Source organism: Cucurbita pepo, chromosome 3 (assembly GCF_057944985.1).
Source record: "Cucurbita pepo subsp. pepo isolate OVF chromosome 3, ASM5794498v1, whole genome shotgun sequence".
Lineage (NCBI taxonomy): Eukaryota > Viridiplantae > Streptophyta > Magnoliopsida > Cucurbitales > Cucurbitaceae > Cucurbita > Cucurbita pepo.
Window position 1 is genome coordinate 10,548,950 of NC_141800.1, and position 26,279 is coordinate 10,575,228.

At 34.0% G+C, this 26,279-nt stretch overlaps 1 non-coding gene across 1 annotated transcript; it reads left to right on the forward strand.

Moving 5' to 3' along the window:
* Nucleotides 1–11,795: 11,795 nt before the first annotated feature.
* Nucleotides 11,796–11,867, forward strand: TRNAP-UGG (transfer RNA proline (anticodon UGG)). The gene has a single exon. It is a non-coding gene; the product is annotated as a tRNA-Pro (tRNA).
* The last annotated feature ends 14,412 nt before the right edge of the window (nucleotides 11,868–26,279 follow it).

The following is a 26,279-nucleotide window of genomic DNA, read 5'->3' on the forward strand; positions in this document are numbered from 1 at the left end:
AGTCATTCAGTCTTTCAAGTTCGATTTCTTCTCTTCCTGTTCATTGTAATTTATCCTAATACAAACAAGTTTGTTTTGTTAGGGAATGTATTAAGCACATGGGTTTATTAATTACGGTGAACTTTTGTATAAAATGAAGTAAATACAAATCGAGTAAGTATATATAACAATAAAGAGGAATTATGTTTACAAGCACTTTTTTTTTCTTTTAAACCTGAGATAGAAGTAAACGTAGTAATAAAAAGAAGTTAGGGTTGATCACTTTTGGGGGTGAAGCCGGATACCATGACTACGAAGGAATGGAAGCTCAAGGATCGTCACGCCTTAGGGTTGATCTGGTTGACGTTGTCCAGAAACATGACATTCAACATCATCAAAGATAAGGAGACATCGGGCCTAATAAAGGTGTTGTAAAATATGTACGAAAATCCGTCGGCTATGAACAAGGTGTATTTGATGCAGAGGTTGTTCAATCTACAAATGTCTGAAGGTAGCTTTGTTGCAGATCATATAAATTAGTTCAACGTGATTGTAAGTCAATTGAGCTCGGTGAAAATTATGTTCAAAAATGAAATTAAAGCATTGATTTTAATGTCATCTTTACCCGAGTCATGGTATACTGTTGTTGCTGCAATCAACAGTTCACGAGGATCTGATAAACTGAAGTTTGATGAAATTCGAGATGTCAGCGAAAGTATTCCCAAATGGGAAATTGGAGATTTATCAGGCAATGCTCTCAGTGTTGATCGAAGGGAAAGAAGTAAATTAAAGAGCCCAAACAAACATGAGTGATCAAAATCAAGGAACCGAGAAAAATCTCCAAACAAACCAAACGTAAAGTGTTGAAATTATGGAGAAAAATGACACTTTCGAACAAATTTTACAAAATTGAAGAAAAACAAAATCACAAATTTGAAGATGACTATGATTCTATCTATTCAGCAGAAATACTAAGGATGCTCTAATTCTTAGCATGAATATCCCAATTGAATTCTGGATTTTAGATTCAGTTGCATCGTTTCATTTGATTTCTAGTAAGAAATTGTATCAAAATTTCAAATAAGAAAATTTTGGGAAGGTGTATCTTGCCGACAACAAAACCATGGAGACTGAAGGGAAGAGAGATGTCTGCATACAAACTCTAGCAGGAAATGAGTGGATATTATAGGATATCAAATATATTCCTGATCTCAAGAAGAATCTGATCTCTATTGGTCAGTTGGATAGCACAGGCTATGCAGCCGAGTTTCTTAAGAATTTGGGGAAGATTGTGAAGGGTGTCATGGTGGTAGCATGACACAAAATCTGGAACCCTATACACCACTATAGGGTGAACCTTATACACAACTTGTAGCAACAGCAACCATGTTTATACACACTACAGTAGTATCAATAGACTTGCACATATGAGCGTCAAAGAAATGAAAATGATGGCTACTAATGGAGTTTTAGAAGGCCTAAAATTTATTGATGTAGGTGTTTGTGAGAGTTGTGCTATGGAAAAATATAAACGAGTTAGCTTCACAAAGGCTACCAGAGAACTAAAGAAAGTGCAATTGGAAATGGTCCATAGAGATGTTTGGGGACCATCTCCAGTTTCATCATTTCTAGTACCAAAATTTCATTGGTTATATGTCTCGCACTCTGCAGAACTCTGTTTTCCTAAGGCTAGTGAGATATCATACGACCACTCTTTTCCTCCTCACCATATCTAGACACTATACCTTTGATCCATTATTGTCTTATATGGTTAACATTCACTCTTTAATGTCCGAGGACATTTTATTACTACCACGAAACTCAAAACATACAATAAATTCATACATGTTTTACAACATATCATATACTTAGGGTTAGCCTGCTTACTCAATCGCGGCGAGACGTGTCATTGAGCTGAGTCATAGAGATATACGACTCTTTATCCTAAGAAAAAATCTGTATAATCTAAAATCCGACTGCTCTGATATAAAACAATTCTTTATTGAACTCTAGTTATATTCTTCTTTTTCTCCCTTTTTTTTTTTCTTTCTTTTTCCTCTTTATTGAACTCTAATTAGCGATCTTAGTGTCCCATACTTTCTGGGAAAGATGGTCATAATGAAAAATTTACCCTAGCATCTCATTTTCCTATTTTTTTACTATTTTCTTTTATACTTTTAATGAGTTTTTTTAATTTTTTTTAACTATTTTGTTCTTCCATATCATATTTAAATTCGGTCTCTAAATGTCTCAATAAATTCCTAAAAATTTGAACATAAAAAAAATTGAGAATTTAATCCTCATTTGAACTCGTTACAGCATAACATAACATAATACATGTCAATTACTCACAAAGTACGACATGTGGAGGGGCTACGGAGCACGCGATGTTAATACCTCATACAATTCATCCAACCAAGCCAATAGTAACACCACTTACCTGGTTGGTCCAAAGAGAAGTCACTAAATTTTTTGTATTGATGTTCGTTAGATCATACTCATTGATGTCTAGTTCCAAAGCTAAATTCATACCGACTTCCTTCACTCTCTTTCTTTTTCTCCTTCTTTATTTAAATCCGCATTGGTTAGAGACAAAGAAAGGATGAGTTGGAGATTGAGAAATGGGAAGAGAAATAAAGAATATTATGGAGGAAGAGGAAGAAATGGGAGGAAGTGGAGAACATGGATAATATTAAGCTAGTTTGAACTCCTAGTACCTTAAAGCTCAATATTATAAATACAATTATGCTTTATCTTGAACACGCCAAACATGAAACTAAAGTGGGTTCAATTTAACTCCATTTTATTAAATCTTGAATGATGTGTAGGGTATATTTTTTATTTACCTTAAAGTTCTTGTGGCATGATAGTTTATATTAGTTAAGCTTTTTGCAAAATCACAGTTAAAAGACAACAACGATGAACCTAGGTCTATTAGTCATTTCAAAGACAATTTCTTTCTCCATCTTATCGGTAATAACAGTTCAACTAAATCCATATGCAAAGAAACAAGTTTACGACTCATAACTCCAACTACCTAAATTATGACCTAAAAATTTGAAAACATAAGTTGTAGTTGATAATTACACAAAAATTTCCCTAAATAAATGAACTCGTGTTCAATTAGTCAATCCTATAGATTGTAACTAGCATAGAGTAATTGAAGCTCCACATGAAGTAATTTAAAGTTCCCGTTACTTAACTAAAGTTTATCTCATCTTTAATGAAGCATGGTTTGCACTTAGGTTCATGAAATACTTATAGACTCCAACATTGAGTACTATTAATGCAATTATGTTTCATATGAGTTTGTGATCAATGAAACTAAGCTGCATTAAATACAACTTTATTTTGTTGTCATACGAGGCAAAATAGAAGAATTAAATCAAACAAACTAATGAACTAAACCAAATCAATCTAACCCAAATTGATTAGTGTGTTTCCTTTGTTGGGTTGTTGGTTTATTTGATAACCCTTGTATATTATAACAATTCAATATAACATGCCTTACTTACCAGTAAAATATTAGACCATCAACTTTTCATTTTATACTCATCCAACAACTTAGAGAAAAATATATTTGAGTAGAAGCTAAAAATATTGGGTATTTAAGAAAAGACATTTGGTTTAGTTGTACGACCCTCACTTACGGTGCAACTTCAAATGCCCCTATGTCTAAATCTTTTCTTATCCAAGGACTTCATATTTCTATAAACTTGTTGTTCCTATTATTTACTTTTCAAACATACCTCTTAACTTCTCTACACCAATTGTTTGGCATCAAAATCGACATAAAGGAATTATTAAAGAGATATCAAAACTTAAGCATGTAAGCAATGGCTTGGCCATTCACCACCAACCTAAAGTCTTTCTTTACATCCCAAGGCTTTATACTTACCATCTTAGGAAATAAAGAGAAAAAAAAAAGAAGAAAAACAAAAATTAAGGCGATTAAAACTATAACGATAATGCTCTTAATATCATTTCATGTTTCCCACTTTCGGTAAGTATGCCTATCCAAATCTTAAGCAGATCTAGTAGAAAGCTCTTTGTTCTTATTATGTTCTTGTTTTGTTCTCCAAGACACATTCTACATCCACGGCTTCAGTTCAAGTGCATCGAGGACTTCATGTGTTTCCTGCAATACGACAAAATACGACCTTAGTACTTAGGCCCAAGGATTCATACATACATTTTAAGTGGCATAACAAGAGCATTTGGTTTAGTGGTATGATTCTAATTTTGGGTGCGGGAGGTCTAGAGTTCGATTCTCGGAATGCCCCTTCAAAAGAGATTGTAGAATAAAACGAAGTAAATAAATACAATAAAATGACAAGTTAAATACATACATTCCCATGAAATTGTATGTGGAAATGATTCATAAGTTATACCAAATTTTCTCCCATTTTGAACCTATTATTGATGACGAGATGTTTAGGATTTTGTGACATGAGAATCATGGGGATGTAGCTCTGATGGTAGAGCGCTCGCTTTGCATGCGAGAGGTATGTGAATCGATACCCCGCATCTCCAAAATAATACTATCTATTATTAAATATGTTATTTCTTCATTTTTCACTATTATAGATGATGGAAAATTTAGGGTTTTATGGTACAAGTTTTGTAAGGATGTAGTTCAGATGGTAAAGCACTCACTTAGCATGCGAGAGGTATGGGGATCGAGATACCTTGCATCTCTAAAAGAAACTATTTGTTATTAATATTTTATTTCTGTTCAATATTTCCTTATTTATTGACAGAATGAGCGGAGATATTTTTTTCATTTTCACAATTATTGATGATGGGACATTTAGGATTTTTTGATGTAAGAATGGGGGGATGTAGCTCAGATGGTCGAGCTTCCCATGTGGGAAGTATGGGATCGATACCTTGCTTCTCCAAATGAATTGATTACTAAATATATTATTTCTTTTCCAATTTTTCATATTTACTCATAATGAGCAAGAGATAGTTTTTCATTTTCACCATTATTAATGACGAGAGGTTTAGGGTTTTGTAACATAAAACTCATGGGGATCTAGCTCAGATGGTAAAGCGCTCGCTTTGTATGCGAGAGGTATGGGGATCGATACCTTGCTTCTCCAAATGAATTGATTACTAAATATATTATTTCATTTCCAATTTTTCATATTTACTCATAATGAGCAGAGATAGTTTTTCATTTTCACCATTATTGATGACGAGAGGTTTAGGGTTTTATGATTCAAGAATTGTGGGTATTAAGCCTAGATGGTAGAGCGCTAGCATAGCATGCATTTCACTATTATTGATGACGAAAAATTTAGGGTTTTGTGATTCAAGAATTGTGGGTATTAAGCCTAGATGGTAGAGCGCTAGCATAGCATGCATTTCACTATTATTGATGACGAAAAATTTAGGGTTTTGTGATTCAAGAATTGTGGGTATTAAGCCTAGATGGTAGAGTGCTAGCATAGCATGCGAAAGGTATGAGGATCTATACCCTACATCTCCAAAAAAAACTATTTGTTATTAATATTTTATTTCTATTTATGACATAATGAGCCGAGATATTTTTTCATTTACACAATTATCGATGACGGGACGTTTAGGATTTTCTGATGTAAGAATTGTGCGGATGTAGATCAAATGGTAGAGCGCTCGCTTCTCGTGTGGGTAGTATGGGGATCGATACCTTGCATCAACAAATGAATGGATTATTAAATATATTATTTCTTTTCAAATTTTTCATAATGAGCCGGGATAGTTTTTCATTTTCACTATTATTGATGACAAGACGTTTAGGGTTTTGTGATGTAAGAATCGTGGGGATGCAGCTCAGATGGTAGAGCACTTCATTTGCATGTGAGAGGTACGAGGCGAGATACCTTGCATCTCCAAAATAAATTTATTTATTATTTTATATGTGATTTCTTTTGCAATTTTTCCTTATTCATGACATGTTAAGTAGCGATATTTCTTCATTTTCACAATTATTGATGATGGAAAATTTAGAATTTTGTGATGCAAGAATTGTGATTTTGTGATGCAAGAATTGTGGGGATGTAGCTCAGATGGTAGAGCGCTCACTTAGCATGCTAGAGGTATGGGGATTATTTTTTTTTTTTAATCTTTCCTTATTTATGACATCATGAGCATTATTGATGATGGAAAATTTAGGATTTTGTGATGCAAGAATTATGGGGATGTAGCCCAGATGGTAGAGCGCTCACTTAGCATGCAAGAGGTATGGGGATTATTTTTTTTTCAATCTTTCCTTATTTATGACATCATGAGTGGAGATATTTTTTCATTTTTACTATTATTGATGACCGGACGTTTAGGGTTCCATGATGTAAGAATGATGGGAATGTAGATTAGATTTTAGATGCTTTCTTAGCATGTAAGAGGTATGGGGTTTTCAATCTTTCCTTATTTATGACATCACGAGCGAAGATATTTTTTCATTTTTACTATTATTGATGACCGGACGTTTAGGGTTCCATGATGTAAGAATGATGAGAATGTAGATTAGATTTTAGATGCTTTCTTAGCATGTGAGAGGTATGGGGATCCATACTCGCATCTCTAAAAGAAACTATTTGTTATAGTAGCGATATTTTTTCATTTTCACTATTATTGATGACAAGACATTTAGGGTTTTGTGACGTAAGAATCTTGGGGATGTAGCTTAGATGGTAGAGCGCTCGCTTTGCATGCGAGAGGTACGGGGATTGATACCCTGCATCTCCAAAATAAAACTATTCATTATTGAATATGTTATTTCTTTGCAATTTTTCCTTATTCATGACATGTTGAGTAGTGATATTTCTTCATTTTCACTATTATTGATGACGGAGAATTTAAGATTTTGTGGTGCAAGTAATGTGGGTATGTAGCTCAGATGGTAGCGCGCTCGCTTAGCATGTGAGAGGTTTGGGGATTGATACCCCACATCTCCAAAAGAAACTACTTACAAGTGAAAATTAGCTTGCTAGATTGGATCTTCATCTTCAAAGACTTGGTGCTCCTTGCTCAGAGCATGTTCAAAAGCTTGGGATTGGCGGATAGATGGTGTCACGCCACGCGAAGTATGGTATGGTGGAGAAAATAACTCAAAATAGATTAGTGTCACGCCACGGGAAGCCACAGGAAGTATGGTATGGTGGACCTCAATCCCAAGAAAATAACTTCGTTAGTGTCACGCCACAGGAAGTATGGTATCGTGGACCTCAATCCCAAGAGCCACAGGAAGTATGGTATGGTGGACCTCAATCCGTTAGTGTCACGCCACAGGAAGTATGGTATGGTGGACCACAATACTAAGAAAATAACTCAAAATAGATTAGTGTCACGCCACAGGATTAGTGTTAAGTCAAGAATGTCTTGGTTTAGTGAAGGAGTGATTGACTGCCCCTCGGTAGCAATTGCTCTAACTCACTAAAGTATCGTTGTAAATTAATAATTTTTGGGTACATTATTATATTTGCTAAACCTGAGTGGATTAAAAAGGATTAAGTCAATTCACTAATAGAATTTGTTTTAAATCTCAGCATGTCAAGCTCAATAGTACAATTACTCGCTTAACGACGACAATTACGCAACAAGGAAATCAAACCTAAACACAATACTTGCAAATGATGATTTGAGGTTTATTTTAACTTAGGAATGTCCCCTAAACCCCGGCTCAAATGCAAACCGAATAGTTTGGGATGCATTTAACAAAAAGGGTAAGGGGAAAGATAAGATTCCTACTGATCCCAAATGCAATGTTTAAAATGCAGATAATGGAAAATGTTTCCATTGCAATAAAAACGGGCATGGGAAAAGACATTTCCCAAAATACCTTGCAGAGAAGAAAGCCGAAAAGGCACAACAAGGTAAATATGATTTACTAGTTGTAGAAATATGTTTAGTAGAGTATGATCACTCAACTTGGATACTGGATTCAGGGGCCACTAATCATATTTGTTCTTTTTTTCAAGAAACTAGTTCCTAGAGAATGCTTGTGGAAGGCGAGATAACACTCGGGGTTGGAACAGGAGAAGTTGTCTCAGCAATATCAGTAGGAAATTTAAAGTTGTTTTTCAGAGATAGATTCATTATATTAGATAATGTATTTTTTGTTCCTGGAATGCAAAGAAATCTAATATCTATCTCTTGTTTATTAGAACAATTGTATAAAGTATATTTTGAAATTAATGAAGTGTTCATTTTTAAAAGAGGTATTCATATTTGTTCTGCAAAACTAGAAAACAACTTATATATGTTAAAACAAAGCGAAACAAAAGCTATTTTAAATACCGAGATGTTTAAAACAGCTAAAACTCAAAATAAACGACAAAAGATTTCTCCTAATACCTATCTTTGACACTTAAGACTAGGCCACATTAATCTCAATAGGATTGGGAGATTGGGTAAAAGAGGACTTCTAAATGAGTTAGAAGACAACTCTTTACCTCCATGTGAGTTCTGTCTTGAGGGCAAAATGACTAAACGACCTTTATCTGAAAAAGGTTATAGAGCCAAAGGAACCTTAGAACTCGTGCATACGGATCTCTGTGGCCAATGAATGTCAAAGCATGAGGAGGGTATGAATATTTCATCAGTTTTATTGATGATTATTCAAGGTATGATTATCTTTACCTAATGCATCACAAGTCCGAAGCTCTTGAAAAGTTTAGAGAGTATAAGACTAAGGTTGAGAATCTATTAGGAAAAACTATTAAAACACTTCGATCAGATTGAGGTGGAGAGTATATGGACTTAAGATTCCAGGACTATATGTTAGAACATGGAATAACGTCTCAACTCTCAGCCCCTGGTATACCCCAACAGAATGGTGTATCAGAAAGGAGAAATAGAACTCTGTTAGACATGGTTCGGTCTATGATGAGTTTCATTCAATTACCTGATTTGTTTTGGGGATATGTAGTGGAGACTGCTGCATACATTTTGAACATGGTTCCTTCTAAGAGTGTTTTAGAAACACCTTATGAGTTATGGAGAGGGCGTAAAGGTAGTTTACGTCACTTCAGGATTTGAGGATGCCGAGCACATGTGTTGGTGTAAAATCTGAAGAAATTAGAACATCGTTCAAAATTATGTCTATTCGTAGGATACCCCTAAGAGACAAAAGGTGGTCTGTTTTATGACCCTCAAGAAAATAGAGTGTTTGTATCAACAAACGCTACATTCTTAGAGGAAGACCACGTAAGAAATCATCCACCACACAGCAAATTAGTATTGAGTGAGATTTCTAAAGAAGCTACTGATAAAACAACAAGAGTTGTTGATCAAGCTGGTCCTTCAACAAGAGTTGTTGATGGAGCTCACACTTCTGGTCAATCACATCCTTCTCAAGAGTTGATAATGCCTCGACGTAGTGGGAGGGTTATAACTCAACCCGATCGTTACTTGGGTTTGGTAGAAACACAGGTCATCATACCTGATGATGGCGTTGAGGATCCATTGACCTATAAACAGGCAATGAATGATGAAGATAGAGATTAGTGGATCAAAGCCATGAATATTGAAATAGAGTCAATGTACTTCAATTCAATCTGGGAACTTGTAGATCAACTAGATGGGATAAAACCTATTGGTTGCAAATGGATCTATAAGAAGAAACGAGACCAAGCCGGTAAGGTACATACCTTTAAAGCTCGACTTTAGCAAAGTCTCCAGTTTCTATGCTTAAATCGATTAGAGTACTCTTGTCCATTGCCACATTTTATGATTATGAAATTTGGCAAATTGATGTCAAGACTCCCTTTCTAAACGACAATCTTGAAGAGAGTACCTATATGGCTCAACAAGAGGGGTTCATTGAACAGGTCTGCAAGTTTAAAAGATCCATTTATGGGTTGAAGCAAGCATCTCGATCTTGGAATATAAGGTTTGATACTGCGATCAAATCTTATGGCTTTAAACAGAATGTTGACGAACCTTGTGTCTAGAAGAAGATAGTCAACTCTACAGTAGTTATCTTGGTGTTGTATGTTGACGATATACTACTCATTGGAAATGATGTGGGATTTCTGACCGACATTAAGCATTGGCTAGCGACACGATTCCAAATGAAAGATTTGGGAGAGGCTCAGTTTGTTCTTGGAATCCAAATTGTATGGAATCGCAAGAACTAAAACACGAGCATTGTCTTAGGCATCGTACATCAACAAAATTTTGATTCGATATAAGATGCAGGACTCCAAGAAAGGATTATTACCTTTCAGGCACAAAGTTCATTTTTCGAAGGAACAAAGTCCTAAGACACCTCAAGAAGTTGAGGATATGAGACACATTCCCTATGCATCAGCAGTCGGTAGTCTGATGTATGCCATGCTATGTACCTGACTCGACATATTCTATGTTGTGGGAATTGTCAGTAGATATCAGTCCAATTCGGGACGTGCTCATTGGAATGCCATTAAGAATATCTTCAAGTATCTTAGGAGAACGAGGGACTATATACTAAAGGATTTTGATTTGAAATTACTTATTTAAATTAATTGTTAAATTAAAATAAAGAAAGTCAAAATGTTGACTTCACCCAATGGAAAAATATATATTTGAGTTAGTGGAATATTGTGTGTCAATATATGGTTTAACCAAACTTGCATGTTTGCCACATAATCCCACAAATTTGAGTTGAATTTTGAGTGTCAAAATTTGGTTTAACCAAACGTTCATGTTTGCCAAATAAACCCCACAAATTTGAGTGGAATTTTGAGTGTCAAAGTTTGGTTAACTCAAACTTGCATGCTTGCCACGTAACCCCACAAATTTGAGTGTCAAAATTTGGTAATCTCAAATTTGCATCAACATGCAAATATGACTCTATAAATAGAGTGATTAAGGTACATGGAAAAGTTTGCTTCAAAAACTTTGAGAAAATCTCTCAAAACTCTCTTTTTACCTATACTAAATCCCTATCAAGTTCCCGTTAGCATAGAGTAATTGAAGCTCCACATGAAGCAATCTAAAGTTCCCGTTACTTAACTAAAGTTTATCTCATTTTTAATGAAGCATGATTTGCACTTAGGTTCATGAAATACTTATATACTCCAGTACTATTAGTGCAATTATGTTTCATATGAGTTTGTCATAAATGAAACTAAGCTGCATTCAATAACTTTATTTTGTTGTCATACGAGGCAAAATAGAAGAATTAAATCAAACAACCTGATGAACTGAACCGAATCAATCCAATCCAAATTGATTAGTTTGTTTCCTTTGTTGGGTTGTTGGTTTATTTTATAACCCTGGTATATTATAACAATTCAATATAACATGTCTTACTTACAAGTAAAATATTAGACCATCAACTTTTCATTTTATAGCCGTCCAACCACTCAGATAAAAATATATTTGAGTAGAAGCTAAATATTGGGTATTTCAGAAAAGGTATTTGGTTTCATGGTACGACCCCCACTTATCGTACAACCTCAAATGCCCCTATGTCTAAATCTTTTCTTATTGAAGGACTTCATATTTATATAAACTTTTTGTTCGTATTATACTTACCATCTTAGGAAATAAAGAAAAAAAGAAAGAAGAAAAAAAAAATTAAGGCCATTAAAATTATAATGATAATGCTCTTAATATCATTTCATGTTTCCCATTTTCGCTAAGTATGCCTATCCAAATCTTAAGCAGATCTAGTAGAAAGCTCTTTGTTCTTATTATGTTCTTGTTTTGTTCTCCAAGACACATTCTACATCCAAGGCTTCAGTTCAAGTGCATCGAGAACTTCATGTGTTTTCTGCAATACGACAAAATACGACCTTAATACCTAGGCCCAAGGATTCATACATACGTTTTAAGTGGCATAACAAGGGCATTTGGTCTAGTGGTATGATTCTCGCTTTGGGTGCGAGAGGTCTCGAGTTCGATTCTCGAAATGCCCCTTCAAGAGAGATTGTAAAATAAAACGAAGTAAAGAAATACAATAAAATGACACAAGTTATAAAATACATACATTCCCAAGAAATTGTGAATGTGAATGATAAGCCTAAAATAATCTAAAATAATATCAATGCATTCTATGTCGAAATGATTCATAAATTATATCTAATTTTCTCCCATTTTTGATCTATTATTGATGACGAAATGTTTAGGGTTTTGTGACATAAGTGTCGTGGGGATGTACCTCAGATGGTAGAGCACTCACTTTGCATGTGAAAGGTACAGGGATTGATACCCCGCATCTCCAAACTAATACTAACCATTATTAAGTATGTTATTTCTTTTCAATTTTTCCTTAGTCATGACATGTTGAGTAGCAATATTTCTTCATTTTTCACTATTATTGATGACGGAAAATATAGGGTTTTGTGACGCAAGTATTGTGGGGATGTAGCTCGTACAGCGCTCACTTAGCATGCAGAGGTATGCAGATCGAGATACCCTGCATCTCTTAAAGAAACTATTTGTTATTAATATTTTATTTCCGTTCAATCTTTCCTTATTTATGACATAATGAGCGGAGATATTTTTTTCATTTTCACAATTATTGATGACAGGACATCTGATGTAAGAATCGTGGGGATGTAGCTCAGATGGTAGAGCTTCCCATGTGGGAAGTACGGGATCGATACCTTGCTTCTCCAAATGAATCGATTACTAAATATATTATTTCTTTCCAAACTTTTCATATTTACTACCTAATGAGCAGAGATAGTTTTTCTTTTTCACTATTATTGATGACGAGACGTTTAGGGTGTTGTAACATAAGAATTGTGGGGATGTAGCTTAGATGGTAAAGCGCTTGCTTTGTATGCGAGAGGTATAGGGATTGATACCTTACATCTCCAAAATAAAACTATCCATTATTAAATATATTTTTTACTACTTTCAATTTTCCCTTATTCATGATATGTTGAGTAGTGATATTTCTTCATTTTCACTATTATTGATGACGAAAAATTTAGGGTTTTGTGATTTAAGATTTATGGGTATGTGATTTAAGAATTGTGGGTATTTAGCCCAGATGGTAGAGCCGAGATATTTTTTCATTTACACAATTATTGATGACGGGACGTTTAGGGTTTTCTGATGTAAGAATTGTGTGTATGTAGATCAAATGGTAGAGCGCTCGCTTCTCATGTGGGTAGTACGGGGATCGATACCTTTCATCTCCAAATGAATGGATTATTAAATATATTATTTCTTTTCAAATTTTTCATATTTACGACATATAATGAGCAGGGATAATTTTTCATTTTCACTATTATTGATGACGAGACATTTATGGTTTTATGATGTAAGAATCGTGGAGATGTAGCTTAGATGTTAGAGCGCTTGCTTTGCATGCAAGAGATATGGGGATTGATACCCCACATTTTCAAAATAAACCTGTTTATTAATAAATATGTTATTTCTTTTCAATTTTTCTTTATTCATGACATGTTAAGTAGTGATATTTCTTCATTTTCACTATTATTGATGATGGAAAATTTAGGGTTTGGTGATGCAAGAATTGTGGGGATGTAGCTCAGATGGTAGAGCGCTCGCTTAGCATGCGAGAGGTACGGGGATCGATACCTTGCATCTCCAAAAGAAACTCTATTCAATCTTTCCTTATTTGTGACGTCATGAGCGGAGGTATTTTTTCATTCTGACTATTATTGATGACAAGACATTTAGAGTTTTGTGACATAAGAATCGTGGGGAGGCAGCTCAGATGGTAGAGCACTCGCTTTGCATGCGAGAGGTACGGGGATTGATACCTTGCATCTCCAAAAGAAACTCTATTCAATCTTTCCTTATTTGTGACATCATGAGTGGAGGTATTTTTTCATTTTCACTATTATTGATGACAAGACGTTTAGGGTTTTGTGACATAAGAATCGTGGGGATGTAGCTTAGATGGTAGAGCACTCGCTTTGCATGTGAGAGGTACAGGGATTGATACCTCGTATCTCCAAAATAAAACTATCTATTATTAATATGTTATTTCTTTTCAATTTTTCCTTAATCATGACATGTTGAGTAGCAATATTTCTTCATTTTCACTATTATTGATGACGAAAAATTTAGAATTTTGTCGCACAAGTAGTGTGGGGTTGTAGCTTAGATGGTAGAGTGCTTGGTTAGCATGCAAGAGGTATAGATCGATACCCCACATCTCCAAAAGAAATTATTTTTTTATTAATAATTTATTTATTTAATGTTTTGTGAAGTAAGATTCATGGGGATGTAGCTTAGATGGTAGAGTTTGCATGCGAGAGGTATGGGGACTAGTACCCCGCATTTATAATGGATAACTATCGATTATTAAATATATTATTTATTTTCAATGTTTTGTGATGTAAGAATCGTGGGGATGTAGCTCAGATGGTAGAGTGCTCACGTAGCATGCGAGAGGTATGGGGATTAATACCTCTTTATCTCCGAAAGAATCTATTCGTTATTAATATTTTATTTCTATCAGATTTTTCCTCTTATCACTAAAAGAAGCTATTCGTTATTAATATTTGATTTCTATTCAATTTTTCCTTATTCATAAAATGATGGGTAGTAATATTTCTTCATTTTCACTATTATTGATGACAGAAAATTTAGAGTTTTGTGATATAAGAATTGTAGGGATGTAGCTTAGATGGTCGAGTGTTTGCTTAGCATGCAAGAGGTACGTGGATCGATACTTTGCATTTGCATCTCTAAAAGAAACTATATGTTATTAATATTTTATTTTTATTCAATATTTCCTTTATTATGACATAATGAGTAGAGATATTTTTTTGTTTTCACTATTATTGATGAATTTAAAGTTTTGTGATGTAAGAATCGTGGGGATGTAGCTAAGATGGTAGAGTGCACTCTTTGCATGCAATAGCTACGGGGATCAATACCCTGCATCTCCAAAAATAACTAAAACAAGCGAGAGGTACAAGGATTGCTATCATGCACATCTCCAAAGGAAAACTATCAATTATTAATCTTATTAGTTTTTCATTTTAACTATTATTGATAACTGGAGGATTAGGGTTTATCAATTATTAATCTTATTAGTTGTTTTTCATTTTAACTATTATTGATAACCGGAGGATTAGGGTTTTGTGGTGTAAGAATTGTGGGGATGTAGGTAAGATTATTTAATGCACTAAAAGGTACAAGGGTCGATACCCCACATCTCCAAAAGAAATTATTTGTTATTAATATTTTATTTCTATTAAATCTTTCCTTATTTATAACGGAATGAGCAGAGATAGTTTTTCATTTTCAATATTATTGGTGAGATAGTTTTTCATTTTCACTTTTATTGATGAGGTGACGTTTAGGGTTTTGTGATGTAATAATTTTGGGGATGTAGTTCAGATGGTAGAATATCTTCTTTGCATGCAAGAGGTACGGGAATCGATACCCCACATCTAAAAAAGAAACTAATTGTTATTAATATTTTATTTCTACTCAATCTTTCCTTATTTATGACATAATGAGGGGAGATATTTTTTCATTACACAATTATTGATGACGAGACGTTTTGGGTTTTCTAATGTAAGAATCGTGGGGATGTAGCTCAGATGGTAGAGCTTCCCACGTGGGAAGTACGGGATCATCAATACCTTGCTTCTCCAAATGAATTGATTACTAAATATATTATTTCTTTTAAATTTTTTCTTATTTCAACATAATGAGCAAGGATAATTGTGGGGATGTAGCTCAAATGGTAGAGTGCTTGCTTTGCATGTGAGAGGCACGTGGATCGATACCCTGCATCTCCAAAATAAAACTATCTATTATTAAATATGTTATTTGTTTTCAATTCTTTGCTTTTCAATATTTTCTTATTTATGACATAATGAACAAAGATAGTTTCGATGACGAGACGTTTAGGATTTTGTGATGTAAGAATCATTGGGATATAGCTCATATAGTAGAGCGCTAGCATGTGAGAGGTGCAAGGATTAATACCCCGCAACTCTAAAGGAAGACTATCGATTATTAAACGTATTATTTCTTTTCAATATTTTCTTATGTATGACATAATGATATGGTAGAGAGCTCACTTAGCATGTGAGAGGTACGAGGATTGTTACCCCGCATCTCTAAAGGAAGACTATCGATTATTAAATGTATTATTTCTATTCAATATTTTCTTTTTTATGACATAATGAGCGAAAATAGTTTTTCATTTTCACTATTATTGATGACGAGACATTTAGGATTTTGTGATGTAAGAATCATTGGGATACAGCTCATATGGTAGAGCGCTTGCTTAGCATATGAGAGGTGTGGGGATTGATACCCTGCATCTCCTAAAGAAACTATACGTTATTAATATTTTATTTCTATTCAAGGTTCCTTATTTTTGACATAATGAGACGAAATTTCATTTTCACTCATATTGATGACGGGTAGTTTTGGGTTTTGTTATGCAAGAATTATGGGGATGTAGCTAAGATGGTAGAGTGCATCTCTTAAAGAAACTATTCGTTATTAATATTTTATTTCTATTCAATTTTACCTTATTTCTGACGTAATGAGCAGAAATATTTTTTCATTTTCACTATTATTGATGACGGGCAGTTTTGGGTTTTGTTATGTAAGAATTGTGGGGATGTAGCTAAGATGGTAGAGTGCTCTCTTTGCATGCGATTGGTATGGGGATCGATACCCCGAATACCCGGCTCTATATTCTTAAATGCTCTATAATATGGTGGTGCCTTAATGAGATATTTTAAATGGATTGTACGCGTATTTAAATGTAGTTTGCTACACACAAAAAGATAGGGATACTTAAATTTTTAAGTCACTCTTGAAAAGTATGGTGTGGGATAAATTAGATTATTGCCTATTATTTCTCAAATATATTTAGTCTTGGGACTAATGTTTGCCATTTGTAGAGATTGCATATAATAGAGCAATTCACAGTACGGTTCTTGTTTAGAGCAATTCATAGTACCACTCATTGTTCTCCTTCTGAATATGTTTATGTATTTAATCTGCCTATTATTTGTAAGAATATTAAGTCCCGGGACGAATGTTTGACATTTGTAGAGATGCCATATAATATAGCAATTCATAGTACTCTTCTCCTTTGTAGCAATTCATAGTACCACTCATTGTTCTCCTTTTGAAGATGTTTATGGATTTAATCCACCTATGTCTCTTGATTTGCTTCCTATTCATTCTAATATTTTTGTGAGTAAAATAACCACAACTAAGGCAGATCTGATCAAAACATTGCACAAATGGGTGAAAAGAGACAATTGAGAAACAAAAAGTTACTTTAAGATTTAAATATTTTTGTGAGTAAAGCCACCACACGTAAGGTCTCATCAAAACATTACATAAAGAGGTGAAGGAGACAATTGAGAAACAAAATTTCAAAGTTGCTTAAAAAATTAACAAACGACGGAAGGAAATCATTTTTCAACCCGATAACTGGGTTTGGATACATTTTCGCAAGGAGCGATTTCCATCTCAAAGGAAGACAAAGTTACATCTAAGAGAGGATAACCCTTATCAAGTCCTTGAAATAATTAATAACAATGCATATAAAATGATGTTCCTCGAGAATTTTCAGCACATTCTACTTTCAATTTTCAATGTTGCTGACTTGAGTTCTTTTGATGTAGGTGATGATTTTTCTGATTCGAGGACGAATCCTTTTGAAGAGGGGGAAGATGATAAGGATCACGGTGATCCCAATGTTTCAACTGGACCAGCCAAGAAGATTCAACAAGCATTCATTCTTTATCTATAAAATTGGATAGGCTTTGTTCAACTCTCATTTCATATGTTACAAGCTTATTCGATTGAGAAAGGACCATTTGGAACTTCAGAAGTGAATATTTACAGTAGAGGATGAAGTAGCAAGCATAATTAGATGAGTGGTTAGAAAACTTTATTTATCTGTAATTCAGAAAGTATGTAATGGTCAAATTGACCTTGTCTTTGGTGGAGATTCAAGGGGATTGAGATTAAATCCCTGGCCACTAACTTCTTTTGTGCGGAGACTATAAATATGGTCAAATTATTATGTAAAAATTAAATTTTAGAGGAATGAAATTGATCTCTCAAGTTGAGAAGTTCTCTTAAAAAGAAACCACTTAAACTTAAAAGATGTTAATCTCATTTTACAATATAAATATTGTTAAAGGGTAGCAAAGAAGTAGTTTCCACCTATAGGTTTTGAAAACTAAAATTTAAAAATTTAAAAATTAAATATAAAATAAAAGTCTTTTAAAAAAAACTTAGTTTGTGGTGAAATTTTGCTTAAAATTCAAATGTACTGTTTCAATATCTATCCCAAAGGAGTGCATATGCTTTAGTAGCAATGCAGCTTCAACCAAAATAATTTGAGCATGATCATTCATAATCTTAAAGGTAGGAATTATAGGATATGAACTTTATTTATGTCAATATTTTTTAATAATATTAATTGAAGTACATCCAATTGATTTGAAGAACAAATTCTATTATGGGATGGACAATGTGAAATTAAGGTGACAATAATAGTAGGTTCTAAAGCACAAAAAAAATAGGTGGATAAATTTCAAATGTTGAGGCACACAAAACACATGGACTATCAACTAAAAATGATTGATTTACTACAAGGGCATTTGGTCTAGTGGTATGATTTTTGCTTCATGAAAATATGGGTGTGAGAGGTGTGAGAGGTCTTGAGTTTGATTCATGAAATGCCCCCACAATTATATCAATTTAACTAGTTTGCTTTTTCTTTGTTGAGAGGTCTTGAGTTTGATTCATGAAATGCCCCCACAATTATATCAATTTAAATAGTTTGTTGTTTCTTTGTTGGGTTGTTGGTTTATTTGATAACCCTTTGTTGTTTCTTTGTTGGGTTGTTGGTTTATTTGATAACCCTTGATTATTAGAACGCCTTGCAAGAAATGTCCCCACAATTATATCAATTTAAATAGTTTGTTGTTTCTTTATTGGGTTATTGGTTTCTTTGTTGGGTTGTTGGTTTATTTGATAACCCTTGAATATTAGAATAATTCCGTAATGGCATAAGCAACCGCCCAATTATTTCCTTGAACTCCGGGAGATAAGATTGCCATAAAAGAATATGGGTTCCAACCCAAAGAATAAGATTGCCAGCAAAGTTTTAAATTTTCCACCAAAGAATATGGGTTCCAACCCAAAGAATAAGATTGCCATCAAAGTTTTAAATTTTCCACCAAAGAATATGGGTTCCAACCCAAAGAATAACCAACCCAAAGAATAAGATTGCCATCAAAGTTTTAAATTTGAAACTTAAAACTTTTACAGAAAGTAAACTGATGGGTTCCAAGAGCCTCCATTTACTTATTTTTCTTTAAACTCTTCTAGAAAAACTAACTATACCCGGACTATTTGCAGTAAAAATCTGATAGAGATATATAAAAGTTGACTATTTATATATAGTAGGCGGTTATATCGTTAAAGCTATATATATATATAATAAACTGAAATCATATATATACTCATTAGTCAGTGCTTTCAAAATGTACATTTCTCATTCTTCATACCCTCTCTTTGCATACGTTGAAGTCATTAATACAAAACTTTCAGTCAATATATCTCCTTACATTTTCTCTATTATGTTCATTGTGTTCATTTAGATTGAGTGTGTGCGTTGTTGTGTGATCCTAATAATTGGTATCAGAGCGAGGCGAGATTCACCATGATCTGTAAAGATGGAAAGTTCAAAGACAAGAATTTAGAAGTTTGATGGATTCGATATCAGTTTCAGAAGATGCAGATTGAAGATTATATGTACCAGAAAGATCTTTAGAAACCCCCTTTTGGGGGTGAAGCCGGATACCATGACCGCGGAGGAGTGGAAACTTAAGGATCGTCATGCCTTAGGGTTGATCTGGTTGACGCTGTCTAGAAACACGACGTTCAACATCATCAAAGAGAAGACGACATCGGGCCCATTGAAGGTGTTGTCAAATATGTACGAAAATCCGTCGGCTATGAACAAGGTGTAAAAAAAAAAATCTGTCGGGCCTATTGATTGTATTTGTTGTGTTTTATGTCCTAAAACTCATAGTTTGTGAACAAAAACATATTATGTTTTCAATAAATTTATTATTGATGTTTATTCAGTAAAGATTGTTATTGAATAAAGTGAATGTTACGATCATTAATCTAAATCCAATAAACTAAGAACACTCTGATTACTTGAACTATAGGTAGAGACATCAGAGTGGATCAAGTTCAAGTATATAGTCAAAATGATCTATAATATAGAGATAAGGTTGAGTACCTTATTCTGGGGACACTATGGATGCGGCCCACTTTTGTATATGACATAAACAATGTGATCACTAAATTATACATGTGGAGACATGTGAGTGGGGGCGTCCTATGCAATGAGTATTGCATAAGATCAAACCATGACAAAAGCCACTCTCACTTTATAATGTCGTTTGTTGTTGAGACTGATTTTTTTCATTCGATGACCTAGGTAACTCGATCTTAATCCTGAGCTAACTATGAACTCCTGTTTATTCGGAATTATCCTTAGATTTGCATGGGTGAGAGTGGCCCGAGTTCACCGACTCAATAAGCCTCCCATTCTAGGGGTCAGACTGTGTGAATAGCTAGGGACATAGAGTGTAAGATGAAATTTACTCCTACCCGCTTTTAGGGATAGTAGAAAGGTTGTTCCCTCAAATACTGACTCCAAGTCTTGAACAAGGGGTCCAACCCTCTCATTGGCTCGAGAAGGATTTGGTTTGGTGGTTGGACCACAAACCAATTGTTCATTAGATGATCAGTGAAGGATCGACTTACTAATCATGGTTTTATCAAATGGATAGAAATATATCTATAGTGAGGGGGGTGCAACAACTAGGCTATAGTGGAGTGTCCTAGTAGTTAACGAATGTTGGTTAACAAGGTTAATGAGTTTAGCAGGTTAATCTCAGATCGTTGGAGCCCATAATCTGTAGGTCCATTAGGTCCCCCAGCTATCTCTTATCGGACTAAACCTTAGAACAGTGTGATGAGTGAGTTCAAAGTATTCGAATTCAAATTAAGAAATATACGCTAAATATATACGATATATTTAACCGCATTTTGTTTTAATTGTGAATTAAACAAAAAGAGAGAATTGGAGATATTTAAATAAGATTTAAATATTTTAATTATGAATAGGGATTCATAATCAATATGTGCCTGAATTCATTCCGATTGATATTTTATTTAATGTTAAATTTTAATTAAATTGTTTAATTACTCATTTAATATTATTTTGATTTGAAATTAATTATTTAAAATAATTGTTAAATTAAAATAAAGAAAGTCAAAATGTTGACTTCGCCCCATGGAAAAATACATGTTTGAGTTAGTGGAATATTGTGTGTCAATATATGGTTTAACCAAACTTGCATGTTTGCCACATAATCCCACAAATTTGAGTGAAATTTTGAGTGTCAAAATTTGGTTCCCTTAAACTTGCATGCTTGCCACATAATCCCACAAATTTGAGTGGAATTTTGAGTGTCAAAATTTGGTTCCCTCAACCATAAACATGCAAATATGACTCTATAAATAGAGTGATTAAGGAAAATGGAAAGTTTGCTCGAAAACTTTGAGAAAGCCTCTCAAAGCTCTCTCTTTACATATACTAAATTCCTATTACGTTTAGTCACTCACCGGATTCCACAATCCCATTCTAAGGCTGGAGAATAGTAGGAAAGACACTAGTTGTGGTTCGGAACCAGTTCGTGAGGAAAAAGAAATTTGAACTATAAAAAGTTAGTATTCAAACTCATTGAATTTTAATGCTTTTGAACATGCTAGCTAATTTAGTATAATTGATGTACTTAGAGTGCCTAAGATCCAAATTGCTTCCGCATGTGTTATTGTAACACCATTAGTATTAATAAATTTATATGAATATCAAATAAAGTAAATGAAATAACGATGATATGTTCAACGCATAATTGAATATGAAGTCCACAACAAGGATATTTGGTTTAGTGGCATGATTCTTGCTTTTGGTGTGAGACGTTTTGAGATTAACTCTTGGATTTTCCCTTTAATATAAAAGGCCTAAATAATGTATCAATCCAATGCACTTAATTTGTTTCACTTTGTGTTTTTTAGGTAAAAAAATTTATTAATTAAGAATGTCATGTATGGATTGAAAAGTTAAAATGGTTGATGATTTTCTTTTCTTTAAATCCTTGAACTTCCTCTTATACAAAAAGACCTACCTCACCTTGTTGAACTTCCTTTTAGCCCCTGAACTCCAAACAAATATAGATTTCAAACTTGAGAGAAAAAAATCATATCCGGTGAGAGCTAAAAATGATAGATGTTCAAGAAGGAAAATTTGGTCTAGTGGTATTATTCTTTATTAGGGTGTGAGAGGTCCTAAGTTCACATCTTAGAATAGAGGAATTCATAGTACAATGCACTTACGCCTCTTGATTTGCTTTCTATTCATTCTAATATTTTTGTGAGTAAAGCAACAACTCCTTGTTCTCCTTTTGAAAATGTTTATGGATTTAATCCACTTAATTTGATAACACTCATTGTTCTCCTTTTGAAGGTCTGGAGACAATTGAGAAACAAAAAATTACTTTAAAAATTAAATATTTTTGTGAGTAAAGCAACCACAAGTAAGGTCTGATCAAAACATTGCATAGGAGGTGAAGGAGACAATTGAGAAACAAAATTTTAAAGTTGCTTAAAGAATTAACAAAGAACGGAAGAAATCATTTTTCAACCCAATAATTGGGTTCGGATACATTTTCGCAATGAGCGATTTCCATCCCAAAGGAAGACAAAGTTACATCCAAGAGGGGATAACCCTTATCAAGTCCTTGAAATAATTAATAACAATGCATATTAAATGATCTTCCTGGAGAATTTTCAACACATTCTATTTCAATGTTGCTGACTCGAGTCTTTTTGATGTAGGTGATGATTTTTCTGATTCAAGGACAAATTCTTTCGAAGAGGGGGAAGATGATAAGGATCACGGTGTTACAAATGTTCCAACTGGACCAGCCAAGAAGATTCAACAAGCATTCACTTTCATCTATAAAATGGGATAAGCTTGGTTCAACTCTCATTTCATGTGTTACAAGCTTATTCGATTGAGTAAGGACCATTTGGAGTTTTAGAAGTGAATATTTACATCGTTCAAGTAGAAGATGAAGTTGCAAGCATCATTCCATGAGTTGTTAGAAAACTTTATTTATTTTTAATTTATAAAGTATGTAATGGTAAAATTGTCAAATTGATCTCGTCTTTTGTGGAGAATCAACGGGATTGAAATTAAATCCAAGCCACTAACTTTTTCTTTGGAAGACTATATTAAATTGATCTCTTCAGAAGTTTTCCTTAAAAATCAGAACATCATCCCTGTCATTTCTAAGTTTCAGTCAATTGTTGGGGGTAGAATTGAATCTGAGCCATTCAATCTTTCAAGTTCAATTGTGTGGCTGAAAAGATTATTGTGTGGTTGAGTGAAATTCTCAACTTTCTACTTATTCTTATTTTTGCTGTTTCTTCTCTTCCTATTCATGGTAATTTATCTTAATTCAAACAAGTTTGTTTTTTTAGGGAATGTATTAAGCACATGTGTTTATTAATTGCCGTAAACTTTTGTATAAAATGGAGTAAATAAAAATGGAGTAAGTATATATAACCATAAAAGATGAATTATATTTACTAGCACTTTTTTTTTTAGACATGAGATAGAAGTAAATGAAATTCCATAAACTTAAAACAAGTTAATCCCATTTTAAATTTTGAGGCACACAAAACACATGGGCTAGCAACTAACAATGATTGATCCACTACCAGGGCATTTGGTCTAGTGGATAAATTTTAAATCTTGAGTTCGATTAACGAAATGCCCCCACAATTATATCAAATTAAATAGTTTGTTGTTTCCTACAAAAATTAAGGCAAACAACCTAGTGCTTTAATAAATACTCTTGCTTATGATTACATATTAATGGTGTTGTTAGGTGGAATTGCGGGTTACGACCTCAACCTCATGTATGTATAGAATTTTGTGTATTGATTGTAAAAGGTTGATGATTAATTAAGAATTACGTGTATTGATTGTAAAGGGTTGATGATTTTCTTTTCGTTAAATCCTTGAACTTCCACCTATACAAAAAGGCGTACCTCACCAGAATAGAGTATTCTAATTGAATGCATAAAAGTTACTCATGATCGAAAAGCTCAACAAAATGCTTTTAGCCCCTCAACTCCCAACAAATATAGATTTCAAACTTGAGAGAAAAAATCATATCGAGTGAGAGCTAAAAATGATAGATGTTCAAGAAGGGGAATTTGGTCTAGTGGTATTATTCTTGTTTAGGGTGTGAGAGGTCCTGAGTTCACATCTTAGAATGCTCTTGTCCTTAATTCTCTTTTCTCTTATTGCTCCTTATTTTCCAGAATTTCGATAGAGCCTCGACCCTAACTTCAAAGGCATTACACCCTCGACCCACGCAAATAGGAAATCCCTCGACCCACGCAAATAGGAAATCCCTCGACCCACGCAAATAGGAAATCCCTCGACCCACGCAAATAGGAAATCCCTCGACCCACGCAAATAGGAAATCCCTCGACCCACGCAAATAGGAAATCCTTTGTTATGTTAAGGGTCACAGAGATTCTCTAACTCCCAATAGTAGTTTTACCTAGGTCATAGGAATGAGAAGGGCACCAAAATTTTCAGTGAGTCGTATAATGAAGAAGGAACTAGTAGGACCCTAACTTCAAAGGCATTACACCCTCGACCCACGCAAATAGGAAATCTTTGTTATGTTAAGGGTCACAGATTCTCTATTGCACTGAACTCCCAATAGTAGTTTTACCTAGGTCATAGGAATGAGAAGGGCACCAAAATTTTCAGTGAGTCGTATAAGGAAGAAGGAACTAGTAGGTTCGATTTTGGGTCCGTTTGAACTAAAATTTGAGATTCACTAGCCTAAATTCCATTTGTGGTAAAGAAAAAAACCTTCCGTGGCCCCACCCTCATTTGCAGCCTGCATCCAACCATTTCATTTTCAACCTACACGCATGCTCCAAGCCCAACTCACGTAAATAGTCAAAAGATCTACTATAAGGGCATTTGGTCTAGTGGTATGATTCTTGCTTCGAGTGCTAGAGATCTTGAGTTCAATTCTCAAAATGTGCCCCCGACAATTATATATCAAATTGAATAAAGAAATAAGTCACTGTTGCATACTCTTTGACTCTTCATGTGGTATTTTCATAAGGAGTTTGCCTTTTGTAGTACAAACTTCTTTTTCCTCACGAACCGGTTTTGAACCACCACTAGTGTGGAGTTTGTATATATGAAGAGTAGAGGGATTTTGTATATATGAAGAGTAGAGGGATTTTGTATATACGAAGAGTAGAGGGATTTTGTATATACGAAGAGTAGAGGGATTTTGTATATATGAAGAGAGTAGAAGGATTTTGTATATATGAAGAGAGTGTTTGTGAGAGTTTTTCTCAAGGTTTTTCACCAAGAAGAACAAGACCTTCCATGTACCATGATCACTCTATTTAAAGAGTCATGTTTGCATGTTCATCCAAATTTGAGATCACCAAATTTTGACACTCAAACTTCCACTCAAATGTTTGGGATTATGTGGCAAGCATGCAGGTTTGAGTTAACCAAATTTTGACACTCAAAATTCCACTCAAACTTGTGGGGATTATTGGGCAAGCATGCATGTTTGGTTAAACCAAATTTTGACACCTCAAAATTCCACTAACATGGATTTTTCCATTAAATGAAGTCAACATTTTAACTTTCTTCATTTTAATTCAACAATTAATTTGAATAATGAATTTAAAATTAAAGTAACATTAAATGATTAATTAAACTATTTAATTAATATTTAATATTAATTCAAATGCCAATCCCAATCAATTCAGACACATAATTGATTAAGATATTTAAATCTTATTTAAATATCTCAGATTCTCTCTTTTTGTTTAATTCGTAAATAAAACAAAAATGCGGTTAAATATATCGTATATATGTAGCGCATATTCCCTAATTTGAATTCGAACACTTCGAACTCACTCGTCACACTGTTCTATGCTTTAGTCCAATATGAGCTAGCAGAGGGACCTAATGGACCTATATATCATGGGCTCCAACGATCCAAGATTAACCGGTTAAACTCATTAACCTTGTTAAACAACATTCGTTAACTACTAGGACACTCCACTATAGCCTAGTAGTTGCACTCCCCTCCCTATAGATATATTTCTGTCCATTTGATATAACCATGATTAGTAAGTCGATCCTTCACAGGTTGTTCGTAACTAGAGCTGGGTCAATTTACCGTTTTACCCCTAAAGTTACT